Raw genomic sequence first — 14,700 nt, 5'->3', positions numbered from 1 at the left:
GGCAGCAGACTTCCTTATGAGCCGGGTCTGCTCAGCATATAGGGCCTTCTGTTCTCCTCAGAAGGGAGCGTGACAATGTCCTCTGTGACAATAGCTTTTTTTTCTTTATGGAGGTTGTTGTGATACAGGGGATAGGCTGACTTGCCTTAGAAGACCCTTCCAACCTAGTCAGACCTTCATCCACATCATTGTTTGCCTGTCTACCAAGTTGCAGAGATTCATACCTGTTGCGTAAAGGCACCTGTGAAGGTGAGGTACACAAGGAGGGGATTTGCCTGCTGCTCTGAGCAGAAAGCTGCTTCTATTCCCCCTTTCCCCCCATCTCTTAGGTCTCCCCCTACTCCCTGGTGGTGAGAGGGTAGGGGATCCTTCATCGTTCTGCAGCTGGCTCACTGATCTCTCCCAGGGATGGTAGTGTATGATTCCACCAGTCAATCTCCTTCTGCAGCTCCCTGATGCTCCTCAGCCTGCCCACCTTCTCCCGCAATGTTCCCTTGGGAGCTCTGTCTGGGTAGCTACGTCACTCCTTGTGGTTGGAGAGGCCACAGGGGACACAGCTTTTGCCCACCCTGGCCACCATTGTCCTGGTCGCTGAGTTCCCCAGGGGCTGTCTTTGTACATGTGGGGGTGGCTATTGGTGCCCTGTCCACACCTCCTTGGCCACTCTCACAAGCGTTGCTGGGTGCTGGTGGCTCCCTCTGCTCCCTGGGGCTACACTGGTGCAGGACCCCTCCCCTGCACACCATGATCACCTGCTGCACTGCAGAATGCACCCTTTTATTTTCTGAAATGAACATTGCTGGCTATGTCGGTGAGATGCAGATTTCCAACTGTTTATGCAGTACATTGCATTTGCAATCTGGTCACCAGGTTTCTCGTTTCCAAAAGCTGATATTTGCGATGTCAAAAGCAATGGCAAGGACTCATCAGTGATGCCCACAACAAGCTCTCAGTGTAAGATAAATGGGCAGGTTTTTGTCAGTTGCTGCACCAGTTCAGCAAAGATAAATTCCATATTTTCCCTGCATTACCTTGTTTATTAATGAATTTTGGAGACTAAAGCTTTGTTTCACTAAGGAATACCTGTTTTAATGAATTTTTCATGATAAGCAAAATCATGTGTCTTTAATTTTTTATTACTTTCCAGTCCTTCTTTTTCATTGTTGATTTGGTAAAGTAGCTGCCCAGATTATAAACTATCCATCCATAGAGTGGCCTTTCTCGCTTCCCTATGGTTTAAGCACTTTTTTATCTGCTCTTTCTTGCTCTTTGTGTGGACTGCCTTAAACAGGATCTCTAGGGAATGAAGTGCTGCATAAGCAATCTTTTTCCATATTCCACAGCTTATCATATATCCCCTTTATGACTTTGTGTTTCTTTCTAGCAGAAAACAGTAATAGATGCTGTAAATCTTCTTTTATAACATCTTCAATTTATTACAGACACCTAATGGAGCTGCATGTCATACTTTGGTTACAGTGACCATTGCTTCAGTATGTGTGTTTAATAACCTGGTATATAGTAGAGTATATATATATATATCTATATATACTCCATATATAGTATATATATATATAACATTGTCCCAAGAGCCTTTGCTCTTCACCACTGTGGTTGGTTACATCAGTAAGGCTGAAGGTGGTTGTGTATCTGCACACATGTTCAAACTTGGGTATGTATGATAAATATTATTGTACTATAAAAATCCTGTCTGTCCCTGCAGTTTTCTGTCTGTATCTGTTGTTAACAATGGAACAAGCTCTTTCTTTGATTGCGTGCTTTGAAGAAAGGCTATTTTATGAGTAATCTGAGGAAAGCAGAACCACAGCGTCCATCAAAATTCCACATTCACAAAACCTGCAATTTAATGACCAAAGAAACCTCATATAAGCAAGTAAATAAGAAGGCATGTAGAAATTCAGTCTTCCATATAATTCATTAATCCAAACACAGCTGTCTCACCTCTTCCCCTTTCTTCTCAGTTGTATTACACACACATGCATACTTACACTCACACACATGCACATTATTGCATTAATTCAGTACCTTTCTATGTAAATATACAACGGGAGTTAATGCTCCAAAAGCAACATACATATTTCAGTGAGCTGTAGTTTCCATTACATTTGTAATGTTTTCTAATTCTCATAAGGCAAAGAAACTGACACTTCATTTCATATACAGCAGGTCACAAATAGCTGTCCTCTATCCTGCCCAGTGAACTTTTGTCTCTCTATAGTATCATTCAGGATGTTTGTGTCTCCTGTGTTCCAAAGTCAGTAAAGGCTTTGTTTACATGTTTGGTGGTTAAAAATAATAATAAAAAAAATAAATCTATAAAGGATATCTATAATCTACAAAATTCACACTCTTCTTTCTGTTCCTGTTACAACATTTTACACAGGAAATATTACCTGGGGAGAATAAGAAATATTCAAGAAAATAAAAGGACAAAGCCCTCCATCAATTTTAGCCTTGGAGATAATGGATATTCTTGTCTTCTTTGCAGAATAATTTATTTTGTTTAATTGTTATAAACTTTAAACTTCATTGAACACTTGAAATTAGATTTTGGTTTCTAAGTGTGAACTTCTATTGAATCACATTCAAAATAACATATTTAACAGAAAAATGAAGTACTGTTTGTGACCAAGATTTTTATGGCTTTAGATTTACCTTACCAGAAAATGTGACAACAGATTTTTGAAATAATACAGTATGTAAAATATTTTTTTTCCACAGTCATAGAAATACATTACAAACATTTTGTGCCACTGGATGGACTTTAAAGATTGTTTTTATTCTTGACGGCATGGTGTTCTTAAGTGTTCCTAATTGTGTGTAAATTGCACCTTTTTCAGTCCTCTTTTATTCTAGTAACAATCACTGTAAAGATGAATAATGCCTGTAATCCAATTTCTTGATGAAAAAACTCATTCCCAGTAGAATGAAACATTACAAACTATGCCAAAAAAAAATAAAATCTTTGTTTTTCTTTGCCTCTTAGATTGATTATACTGTATTTCAAACGAAAAGTTATTGCAGGTAAGTTTTTCATTTTAGCCTGGCTCTAAGGAAACAAACTTCAAGACCACATTATTTGCATGAGTACTTTTGCATGAGTACAAGTCTTTCTGCTAGTCTCTCTAATAACAAAAGATGCTGGCCTATTTCACCTGAATATGACAGAGACAAAGACCTGTCAAAGACATTATGTTCATAAACATTAAAAAGGGAAAAATAATAATAAAAAAATTAAGAAGGGATAAGAAGGGAGACCCCAGTGAAGAGGGACATCTACAAATATTCTATTAAACTGAAAAGAATGCATGCAGAACAAGCAAGTTGAAAACCAGACTTTGTACATTTCCACTTAGTACAGAATTACTTTCTTCTTTTGGCAGCAAACCAATATTCCATAGCAGACCATATTCCTATAAAAGTGCCTAAGCTGGCATTTTTTATGAAGCTTCTCATGCATATTGTGAGAAAACCTGGAATCATTAGGTTAGAAAAGACCTCCAAGATCATCTGGTCCAACCATCACCCTACTACCAAGGTCACCCACTACACCCTGTCCCTAAGCACCAGGTCCTACCTTTCCTTGAACACCCCAAGGACAGTCACACTCCACCACTTCCCTGGGCAACCCGTCCCAATGCCTGACTGCTCTTTCTGAGAAGAAATGTCTCCTGATTTATAAACTAAACCTCCCCTGGCACAACTTGAGGCCATTCCCTCTAGTCCTATCACTAGTTATCTGTGAGAAGAGGCTGACCCCAGCTCCCCACACCTTCCTTTCAGGTAGTTGTAGAGAGCAATAAGGTCTCCCTGAGCCTCCTCTTCTCCAGACTAAACAACCCCAGTTCCCTCAGCCGCTCCTCACAGGACTTGTATTCCAGGCCCTTCACCAGCTTCGTAGCCCTGCTCTGGACATGCCCCAGGGCCTCGATGCCTTTCTTATAGTGAGGGGCCCAAAACAGAACACAGTACTCGAGGTGCAGCCTCACCAGAGCAGAGTGCAAGGGGACGATCACCTCCCTGGTCCTGCTGGCTACACTATTCCTGATACAAGCCAGGATGCTGTTGGCCTTCTTAGCCACCTGGGCACACTGCTGGCTCATGTTCAGGTGAGCATCAATCAGCACCCCCAGATCCTTTTCCTCTGCACAGCTTTCCAGCCACTCTGCCCCAAGCCTGTGGCGTTGCATGGGGTTGTTGTGGCCAAAGTGCAGGACCTGACACTTAGCCATGTTGAAACTCATCCCATGGGCCTCTGCCCATCAACCCATCCTGTCCAGGTCCCTCTGCAGGGCCTTCCTACCCTCTGGCAGATTGACACTTCCCCCCAACTTGGTGTCATTTGCATACCTACTGAGGGTGCACTCAATTCCCCCATCCAAATCACCAATAAAGATATTATAGACGACGGACCCCAATACCAACCCCTGGGGAACACAACTGGTGACCAGCCACTCTGTTCACCACCACTCTCTGGGCCCAGCCATCTAGCCAGTGTTTAACCCAGCAAAGAGTGTACCTGTCCAAGCCATGGGCTGCCAGCTTCTCCAGGAGAGTAGTATGGGAGACCGTGTCAAAGGCCTTGCTGAAGTCTAGGTAGACTACATCAACAGCCTTTCCCGCATCCATCAGGTGGGTCACCCGGTCACAGAAAGAGATGAGGTTGGTCAGGCAGGACTTGTCTTTCATGAACCCACGCTGACTGGGCTCATCCCCCAGCTGTCCCTCATATGCTGCATGATTGCATTCAAGATGACCTCTTCCATCACCTTTCCTGGCACCGAGGTCAGGCTGACAGGCCTGTAGTTACCTGGGTCCTCCTTACGACCCTTCTTATAGATGGGTGTCACATTACCAAGTCTCCACTCATCTGGAACCACTGTGGATGACCATGACCACTAATAGATGATGGAAAGTGGCCCAGCAATCACATCTGCCCACTCTGCCAACATTATGTTTACCCATGTTGACTTTAGTGGGTACAATAGCCATGCAGACATTTGAAGAAAGTTTTATTCTTGTGAAAGTGTTAGACTAGCTGGTCCCAGTATTTTAGGTTTTGTACATGATGAAAATCATTCCAGTTCCAAAGTTCTATTGAATTATAACTTTGTGTAAATGTACTTTTTTTTTTTTTAGATCCATGCTTCCAATATAATTAATATTCAGCAAAGAAGGAGCATAAGAAAATGAAACAAATTTTAGACATTTTAAGAATTAATTGCACATTGTTCTCTTCTCTGATCTGAAAGAATATATCTGGCTTTTTGCAAAGGCCCATCTTTAACATGTACTCAGTCATCATTTGTCTGAAAGACTATTATTTAAAGTAAATTTATAAATGTGATAAAAGACTGCTCTCAATAGATGATCTAATAGACAAGATGATCATTTATTTCTTAAGAACTGGCAAACAAAGTTGCCCCATAAAATAGCATATAGTGTAGGTACAGTAATACACAGTTTAGCAGCATTGCATAAGGCTCTAAAAGATTTGTGCAAACTACAACAGAAATGAAGCCCCCCCCAGTATATCAACATTGACAATACCACCTCATTAGGAGACATAAATCTGCTGAATTCTACAGTACTTCCCTGTTACTTTCTTTCCTTAGACTGCTTGCTTCCTGTGCTAACAAAGTAAATTGAACCATGATTCAAACATCAATTCAGAGCAAATTGTAAACTCAGTTGTAGGTGGAGAAAGGAGGAATGCAATGCAATTCTGAACTGTGTTGTTGCACACAGGACCCTTTGTGTGAATAAAGTAGCTTTTGCCACTACAGTGCAATGTGTTTATGTGATTTGTAAGCTTCTACAATGAACTTCTGAAAGAAATCAAAGATCTGTGTTTTTTTTTTTTTTTTTTTTTTAACTAACTTATTTATAAACCACACTGTATCGTTTCTATGGTATTTTCCATTACACTCTATACATTACGTCACCATGAGTTAATACCTTACTTTGCTGTGTTCTACAAATGCACTACAGGATCTAGAAGTATCAATTTCATAGTTTGATAAGGGTCTGAATTATGACCATTAGCTTTTATATTTACAGAAGGCTTTTCTTCTGTGATCCTAAAACGGTTCTAGATGTTACCTCTGCAATACTGTATGGCATTCAACAAGACTCAAAATTTTATGTGTACTAAACATATATATATATATATATATATATACAATTTTTTCCCCCCTCCTGAGAAACCAAGACAGGAACTAGAGCAACACATGCAGGGCAAGAGTTATCTCTTTGAAGTTGTTCACCTGTGGGGGTAGAATAGAAATAGATACTCCACCACTGAAACCAAAGGAACCAAATCTCAGAGTAACTGACCACGTGTTACTTTCAAATCCCAACTTCAAAACCTCTTGTTAATTGCAGGAATGGTAGTTTTCAGTCTGACTAGGGTTGGGTGGCACACTGTCCACAAATACACCCATCTAAGAAAAATATATGTGGCAGGTATACGTATAGGTTATTACTAAAAATACAATCATATTTTCAGTGAAGAGAAGGATAAACTCAGTAGCCAAGTAGCCAAAACTGCCTCCTACTTTTCCTTTCCTTTCCTTTTTTTTTTTTTCATAAAGAATCATAGAATCACTTAGGTTGGATCTGAGACCATATAATTGAACCTTTAACATGGCACTGGCAAGTTCACCATTAAACCATGTCATTCAGCTCTACAATTACATGTCTTTTAAATACCTCCTGGAATGGTGATTGAACTACTTCCCTGGGTAGCCTGTTCCAACACTTCACAGCCCTTTCAGTGAATATTTTTTTCCTAATATCCCATCCTCCTGTGGTGCAATTTAAAGCTGTTTCCTCCTCTCTTAGCACTTAGTGCCTGGGAGAAGAGACTGATCTCCACCTTGCTGCAGCATCCTTTAAGGTAATTGCCAAGTACAATAAAGTCTCCCCAGAGTTACCTTTTATCCAGGCTGAACAACCCCAGCTCCCTCAGCTACTCCTCATAAGACTTGTTCTTCTAGGCCCTTCACCAGCTTTGTTGCCCTTCTTTGGACACACTCCAGCACCTTGGTGTCCTTCTTGTAATGAGGGGCCCAAAACTGAACACACTATTTGAGGTCCGGCCTCACCAGTCAAGTACAGAGGGATGATCATTCCCCTTGTACTGCTGACCATATTATTTCTGATACAAGCCCAGATGCTACTGAGTGCGCTCAGGATGCCACCTGAGCACACTGCTGTCTCATATTCAACCAGCTATGTAACAGTACCCCCAGGTCCCTTACCACCAGGCAGCTTTCCATCTAATCTTCTCCAAGCCTGTTGCTTCAGGTGGGCTGTGGCCCTTCTAATTTGTCCATGCCTCATGACATCCTTATAGTCCTCCTCAGTGGCAAGCCTCTTCTTCCAAAGGTCATAAACCCTCTTTTTCTTCCTGAGTTCTAGCCACAGCTCCCTGCTCAGCCAGACCAGTCTTCTTCCATGCTGGCTCATCTTTCAGCCTGTGGGGATGGCCTGCACCTGTGCCTTTATGACTTCTTTCTTGAAGTGTCCTTCCTGGATTCCTTTGCCCTTCAGAACTGCCTGAGAGCTGTGCCCAGGATGGCCTGAAAGCTTCACATCAACCACAGGTCCTTCTCTGTTAAAAAGCAAAAGGTCCAGTGGGGCACTGTACCTAGCTCACTCACCAGCTGTGTCAGGTAGTTATCTTCCAACACACTCCAGAAAACTCCTAGACTGTTTCCTCTCCGCTTTGTTGTATTTCCAGCAGACATTTTGTAAGTTGAAGTCCCCCACAAGATCAAGGTCTAGAGACTGCAAGACTTCTCTCCGTTGCTTATAGAATATCTCATCTGCCTCAAAGAAAGAAAGAAAAAGCAGTAATGAAGAAAATGGTAGTGGAAAAAAAAAGATCCAGTTAAATGGAAAAAAATCCAGTTATGTGGAGATTCAGAACACTAATTTCCGTTTGTAAATATAACTAATGAGCACAACCTGGGCTGCTTTCTGGCGCTCTAACTCTGCACAGCCTTCAACGTTAGACCTGAACATTTTTATCTCCAAAATAGGATAGCAAGCTGGCTATTGAAATCAGCTTTGAGACTTTTCTAACTCCCAAACAAAATCTGAGAATTTTGCAGGAGAGATTTTGGTCCCCTTAAATTGCTTGTAATCAGCTTATCACTGTGACAGAGTAGCTGGTTGAGTTTTATACATTTATGACTGCCTGGCACTGCTTAGTTTACAGTATAGAGTAAGTAGTATTGAAAGTCCTCATACCATCTCAGTAAGGCAATGGGAAGAGTGTAGGGACCAACACCTGGTATTTTTTCGACACTTTTTCATTCATTGGCTATCAAAAGCATGCTGATGTGAGCTATCATTGTTACAGAGCACCGGTTTGAGAGGATTTGGCCCTGCTTGAATCAAGTTAATATTTGTCTGTTCCAACACTGCCCTCAAAGCAGACCCTACTGTGAGAAGGAATTAGGATAGAGCTGTCCTGAGGCCCCTTCCAGCCTGAATGATCTGTCCTGTGATGCTATGGCCCCTTGCTTTTAAAGCTCAATATAGCTCATTTTTCCAAGATTTACAGTATAAGACACCATAGCCGCAGGTGTGGAAACGTGCTAAAGCCTCTACAATATTGCTAAAGTCTAAAACATGTCTCTTTTACTTCTTCACTTCCTAATTTCTTTTGCAGCTATTCAGCACATTGGTTCAGCCTCTGCTGATTTATATTATACTGACATGAATATGTTCAATGTATTTTAAAGAACCATAGAATGGCCTGGGTTGGAAGGGATCACCTAGTCCCTAGACACCTTCCATCCCATTAAGATCATCTGATCTTAAAGACCACCTAGTTCCAACCCCACTACCATGGGCAGGGATACCACCCACTAGATCAGGTTGCCCAGGGCCCCACTCAACCTGGCCTTCAACATTTCCAGAGATGGGATATCCACGATTTCTCTGGGCAACCTGTTCCAGTGTCTCGCCAACCTCTGAGTATAGAAATTCCTCCTAATATCTAATCTAAATCACCCCTCTTTTAGTTTAAAATTGTTTCCCCTTGTCCTTCCTATCATTACCTGACAGAGTAAAAAGTTACTCTCCATCTTTTATATATGCTTCCTTTATGTACTGAAAGGCCACAATGAGGTTTCCCCAAACCCTTCTCTTCTTCAGGCTCATTCCCAGATCCCTCAGAGTGTCTTCACAGGAGAGGTGCTCACACCCTCTGATCATCTTCGCGGCCCTACTCTGGACCTGCTTTAACAGGTAGACATCCTTTTTGTGCTGGGGGCCCCAGACCTGCATGCAGCACCCCAAGTGGGGCCTGATAAGGGCAGAGTAGAAGGGTTGCAGTGTATTGGGTTTACATGACAAGGTTTTGGTAGCGGGAGGCTATAGGGGTGGCTTCTGTGAGAAAAGTCCAGAAGCTTCCCCATGTTAGATAAGGGCCAGTTCCAGCTGGCTCCAAAAGGGGCCTGCTGCTGGCCAGAGCTAAGCCAGTAAGCAATGCTGTTTGTGCCTCTGGGACAGCAGGTTTCAGGAAGGGAAAAAAAAATATGCTGTGCAAGAGTAGCAGGGAGAGAGGAGTGAGAAATGTGAGAGAACAGCCTTGCAGAGCCCAAGGTGAGTGCAGCAGGAGGGCAGGAGGTGCTCCAGGCAGGCAGCAGCAGTTCCCCTGTGGCCTGTGCAGGGAGAGGCCCCTGGTGCAGCAGGCTGTCGCCCTGCAGCCCATGGGTCCCACACGGAGCAGATCTCCATGCTGCAGCCACGTGGAGGAGCCCCCGGTGGAGCAGGTGGATGTGGCCTGGAGGAGGCTGCGGCCCATGGAGAGCCCCCGCAGGAGCAGGCCCCGGGCCGGAGCTGCAGCCCGTGGACAGGAGCCCTCGCAGGAGCAGGGGGTCTGGGGGGAGCTGCCGCCCACCCGGGGGGGACCCGTGCTGGAGCAGTTTGCTCCTGGGGGATGGATGGACCCCGTGGTACGGAGCCATGTGGGAGCTGTTCTTGAAGAGCTGCTGCCTGTGGGCAGCCCCCGAAGGCTCAGTTCGGGAAGGAGGCATCCCGTGGGAGGGACCCCACGTGGAGCAGGGGCAGGGAGTGACTGAGAAGGAGCGGTGGAGATGAAGCATCAAGGACTGATCGTGGCCCCCATTCCCAATTTCACAGTGCCACTCGGGGGGAGGAGGGAGAAAAGTGTAGATGGGGGAAAGATGATTTTTTTGTTTGCTTGTTTTTAGTTTTTCACTGTTGAAGCTGGTTAGTAAGAGGTAATAAATTGCATTAATCTCCCTCTGCTGGCTCTGTTTTGCCCATGACTTTAACTGTTGAGTGATCTCCCTTTGTCTCAAACATTGAGCCCTTTTCATTGTGTTTTCTCCCTCATTCCCTTTGAGGAAGGGGAGTGAGAGAATGGTTATGCTGGATCTCAGCTGAGTAAAACCACCAGACAGGCACCTCTCTTGACCTGCTGGTTACTCCTCTGTTGATGCAGCCCAGGATGCAGTTGGCCTTCTGGGCTGCAAGCACATACTGCTGGCTCACGTTGAGCTTTTTTTTTTTTTTTTTTTTTTTTTTTCCTTAGGAATTGGACTCAATGATTCTTTTGGGTCCCTTCCAACTCAGGATATTCTATGATTCTATGATTTTCATCCACCAGAACCCCGAAGTCCTTCTCTGACAGGCTGCTCTCAATGAGTTCTTCTCCCAGTCTCTACTCATGTCTGGGGTTTCAGCGACCCACATGCAGCACCTTGCACTTGGACTTGTTGAACCTCCTACAGTTCACATAGGACCACTTCTCAAGTTTGTCCAGGTCCCTCTGAATGTCATCCCTTCCTTTTGTTGTATCAACTGCACAACTCAGCCTGATGTCATCTGCAAACTTGCTGAGGGTGTGCTTGATCCCCCTGGTGTCTAAGTCATTGATAAAGGTATTAAACACCACCGGTCCCCATACAAACCCCTGAGGGACACCACTTATCACTGGCCTCCACCCAGACATATAGCCATTGACTGCAACTCCGGATACAACTATCCAGCGAATTTCTTATCCACCATAGTCTACCCTTCAAATCCAATTTAGAGACAAGGATGTTGCATGGATCCATGTCAAAGGCCTCACAGATATCCAGGTAGGTGATGTTGGTTGATATTCCCTTGTCAACTGATGCAGTTAACTCCATCATAGAAGGCCACCAGATTGGTCAGACACAGTTTGCCCTTGATGAAGCCATGTTGGCTGTCTTGGATAACCTCCTTGTCCTGCACATGCCTTAACATTGCTCCAGGAGGATCTGTTTCACAATCTTCCAAAGGCATAGAGGTGAGGTTCACCAGTCTGTAGTTCCCCCAGTCTTCCTTTCTACTCTTTTAAAAATGGGAGTGTATTTGTTGGACTTATTTTATTAGTGTTATTAAAGAAACACCACCAACAGTATCAAAATGCTAGGATGAGCTTTAGGACAGATGCTCTTTCTAATGTAATGCAATAAATATGAATAAACTGAAAGGAACATACATGCTTGGTTTTGGTTTTGTTTTTGGTTTCTTGTTGTTCATTTGTTTTCGTGCAAGATACTTTATAAGGTACTGTAAGGTCTTCAAATGTTTTCTCCATGTAATTTTCCAGATAACTACTGACAAGTTTATAGTTGTATCTAACTGACAAGTTTATAGTTGTATCTAGTTAGTCATGGACATTTACCAGCCAATGATTTTCACTTCACTTGCTATGAATATACATCCTTGGTAACTTTTATTTTGATTAACGTAGCACTAGTGATTTTTATTGTTGATAATGTCTGAGTTTTACTGCAGAGAAGTATAAATAAGCTGTAACTTTAAAAGATTTAATTCAACGGCAATACTTTTTTTTTTTAATATATGTGTATATATATATGTGTGGGTATATATATATATATATATATATAACCCAGTATTCACTTATGGATTGATGACAAAAATGCTTAAATATTAATATCCTAAATTCATCATCTGTCCTTAACTCTTTGCCCTAGTTCTGAAACTAGCCAGGATCACCTTCCACTTTCCATTTCTCCTAATTTAAACAGAAATATATATATATATATGTATATTTACTAAAGTTTCTAAATATTTAAATTGTCAAACAAAGTCTACATCACAATTGTCTTGCTTTATATCACAGAAGCCCACTGCACAAGTTGGTCTGCATGGATTAAATGGATGTCTCCTGAACTGGAGTTTACGTAGCAAGTTGAATAACATTATGTTTTATGTTAAGTTTTAGCTTATCCACAGAACAAGTTATTGAAGAAAAGAAAACTGATGTAATATGACTAGACAGTCATTTCTTTATGTAAAAGTATGGTTGAAGTCTGTTCTTCAAAACTGCTATCAAAAAAATATGTGGTATGTTGTGTTTATATTTTCTCTAGGAATTTGAGGGACAGAAGGTTGTTTTGTTTTGTTTTATCTTTGCTGAAGACAATGCAAGGAAATTATGAAAATCTATCCATTTCTGGCAATTGTTCAAACTCCAAAACAATAAGCAGAAAAATCAGCAGTCACAGAAGCAGAATGAGTGGAAGTGTTCAGATTTTTTTTTTTTTGAATAAACGTGAGTTCTTTGATAAATGCCAAATTCAAAAGCAAAACATACTGCCTTGATAAATGTAAGTTATAATACAGGTTGATCTTCCTGCTGACTAGGCTAATAGGTTGCTTCTAGATGGAAAGAAATATGAATGTGAATTAAAAGCCAAAAGAAAGCTAGCACAGGGAATTTAAAAGGAGAGTAGCACAATTAGATCAGTTTTACAATTATGTTTGCATTAAATATTTAATTATTTTTGACAGCATTGATAGTTTATGAATAATTAAGATAATATTTTCTTATATTTTTGATGATAAAACAAAAAAAATCTATTTTTAATGCATGTAATAAGTTAGTAAAGGAACGTATAGTGTTTGCTCTTGCAAAGTGTAATCTTTGTAAGTTGTTATTGACATAATCAGTATAATTAAGTAATAGGATGACAGAAAGAGATTGTTTCCTAAGAGAATTAAAAGACTATTTGAATTATTCAGTTTTCTCTACTATGAGCTATATTACACAGAGAAATTGAAGTTTCTAAAATAAGCCATTAAAGTCTGTTGACATCCTCTCCTAGTTATTTGATATACTCAAAGACAGCTCCAAAAAAACTGTCTAGACCCTCCACTACTCTGTATGTACAAGATGTAACTGAGAAATGTCACATGGTCTTTCACAGTCAGTCTTGATCTACGTTTTGTTTACTTTTATGGTTTATGACACCATATCAAGGAGTTTGCAATATTAAGCTGGTCATTTCATTTTAAAGTATTACTGGTTTATAGATGTCTTAGGAGAGCATCATCTACTCACTTAAAAGGAACTTACTGAAAATATGAAAACATTGTGTCATGCATCAGCTTACTGTGATAACACTGTCATATAAAAATTTCATGGTGTATATGAATATCAGTAACACTATGAGTTTCCAGTTTTAAATGCTTTACAGAAGATAAGTTTAGGTTGTAATAATCATCAGTATTTCTGCATCTTTCAAAGTGTAATTTTTGTACTCTTCCATACATATAATGAATGTTTCAGCACGGAATAAATACCTTCATCTTTTTATATCACTGAAAGCTGTGGGAATACTAAGGATATAAAAATCCTTTTAGATCCAAGCCTCAGAAAACAGCTATATCGATGAAACATGGGAAATATATTGAATGTATTCTGTAAACAGGCAAAACAAACAAACAAACAAACAAACAAACAAAACAGGACATAGTAATAATATGCTCTCATTTGAAGAAACCATAACTAGAGATTCAGAGTAATGTTCTTTCATTTTAATTAGGAAATAGTGATCAATGAAAATATTTGGCATAAAGGTATCAGAGGTATCTGTTATATTACAGACTGAGTGAACCATTTAATCCATATCTTGAAAAGTCAATGTAAAATGACAGTCTTCGAACTTAAGCCATCCCAAAGGTGTCATTAAGAGCAAAATGTCCTAGGCTTGCTACTGGCTTCATACAAACAGTCAAACGTACTCTGCATGTGCACAGAAGTGATCTCAGTATATTCATTAAATAACACCATGTGAGAATAGCTACAGTGATAAGGACAGTCATATAATCTTCCAAATACTTGTGTGGTTGTCTGGTTCTGCTGCTTTTTATCCAAGCCTGAGACAGTCCGCAAACTGGAGACCTTGAGCTGTGTAAGACTAGGCATGTGTATGCTGCTCCAAAGCCATCTTTTTGTAAGTATCTTGGCTATTAAAAGGAGCAGTTATTCAGAGAAATAAAACTACTAACAGAGAAATATTAAAGCTAATAGCAAGGAAATGCTGCCAGGTTAATCAAGATTGTTCTGGGCATCTGTCCCTGAACATTACCTTGAAGAGTTACATTGTGAAACACCCAATATTACTTCTGTGAAAATAAAAATAAGCTTAACTTAGGTTCTCATTAAAATCCTTAGCTACTGACTTCTTGAAGCATTTGACTGTGATATTTTCCTAAAATAAAATTGATTCCAATAATAATAATAAAAAATAAATCTCCATTTACCCTGGATATCCCACACGTGAAACTACCAGACTGAAGCCCTGTTTTTTTTTTTTTAATTATTTTTTTAAATTGACCTATGAAAAAGAAAAAAAGAAA

At 40.8% G+C, this 14,700-nt stretch overlaps 1 long non-coding RNA gene across 1 annotated transcript in view; it reads right to left on the bottom strand.

The window, feature by feature from the left end:
* The window catches only part of LOC308185117, a 66,215-nt gene that overhangs the window by 14,248 nt on the left and 37,267 nt on the right, over positions 1–14,700 (bottom strand). Inside the window, exon 2 of the long non-coding RNA XR_013943132.1 lies at positions 7,686–7,850. This is a non-coding gene — a long non-coding RNA (uncharacterized lncRNA). The remainder of the gene's footprint in view (positions 1–7,685; positions 7,851–14,700) is intronic.

Source organism: Anser brachyrhynchus (assembly GCF_964034855.1).
Source record: "Anser brachyrhynchus genome assembly, chromosome: Z".
Classification (NCBI taxonomy): Eukaryota; Metazoa; Chordata; class Aves; order Anseriformes; family Anatidae; genus Anser; species Anser brachyrhynchus.
Note: the sequence above shows the minus strand (reverse complement) of the source record. Positions and strands in the feature narration are given on the sequence as shown.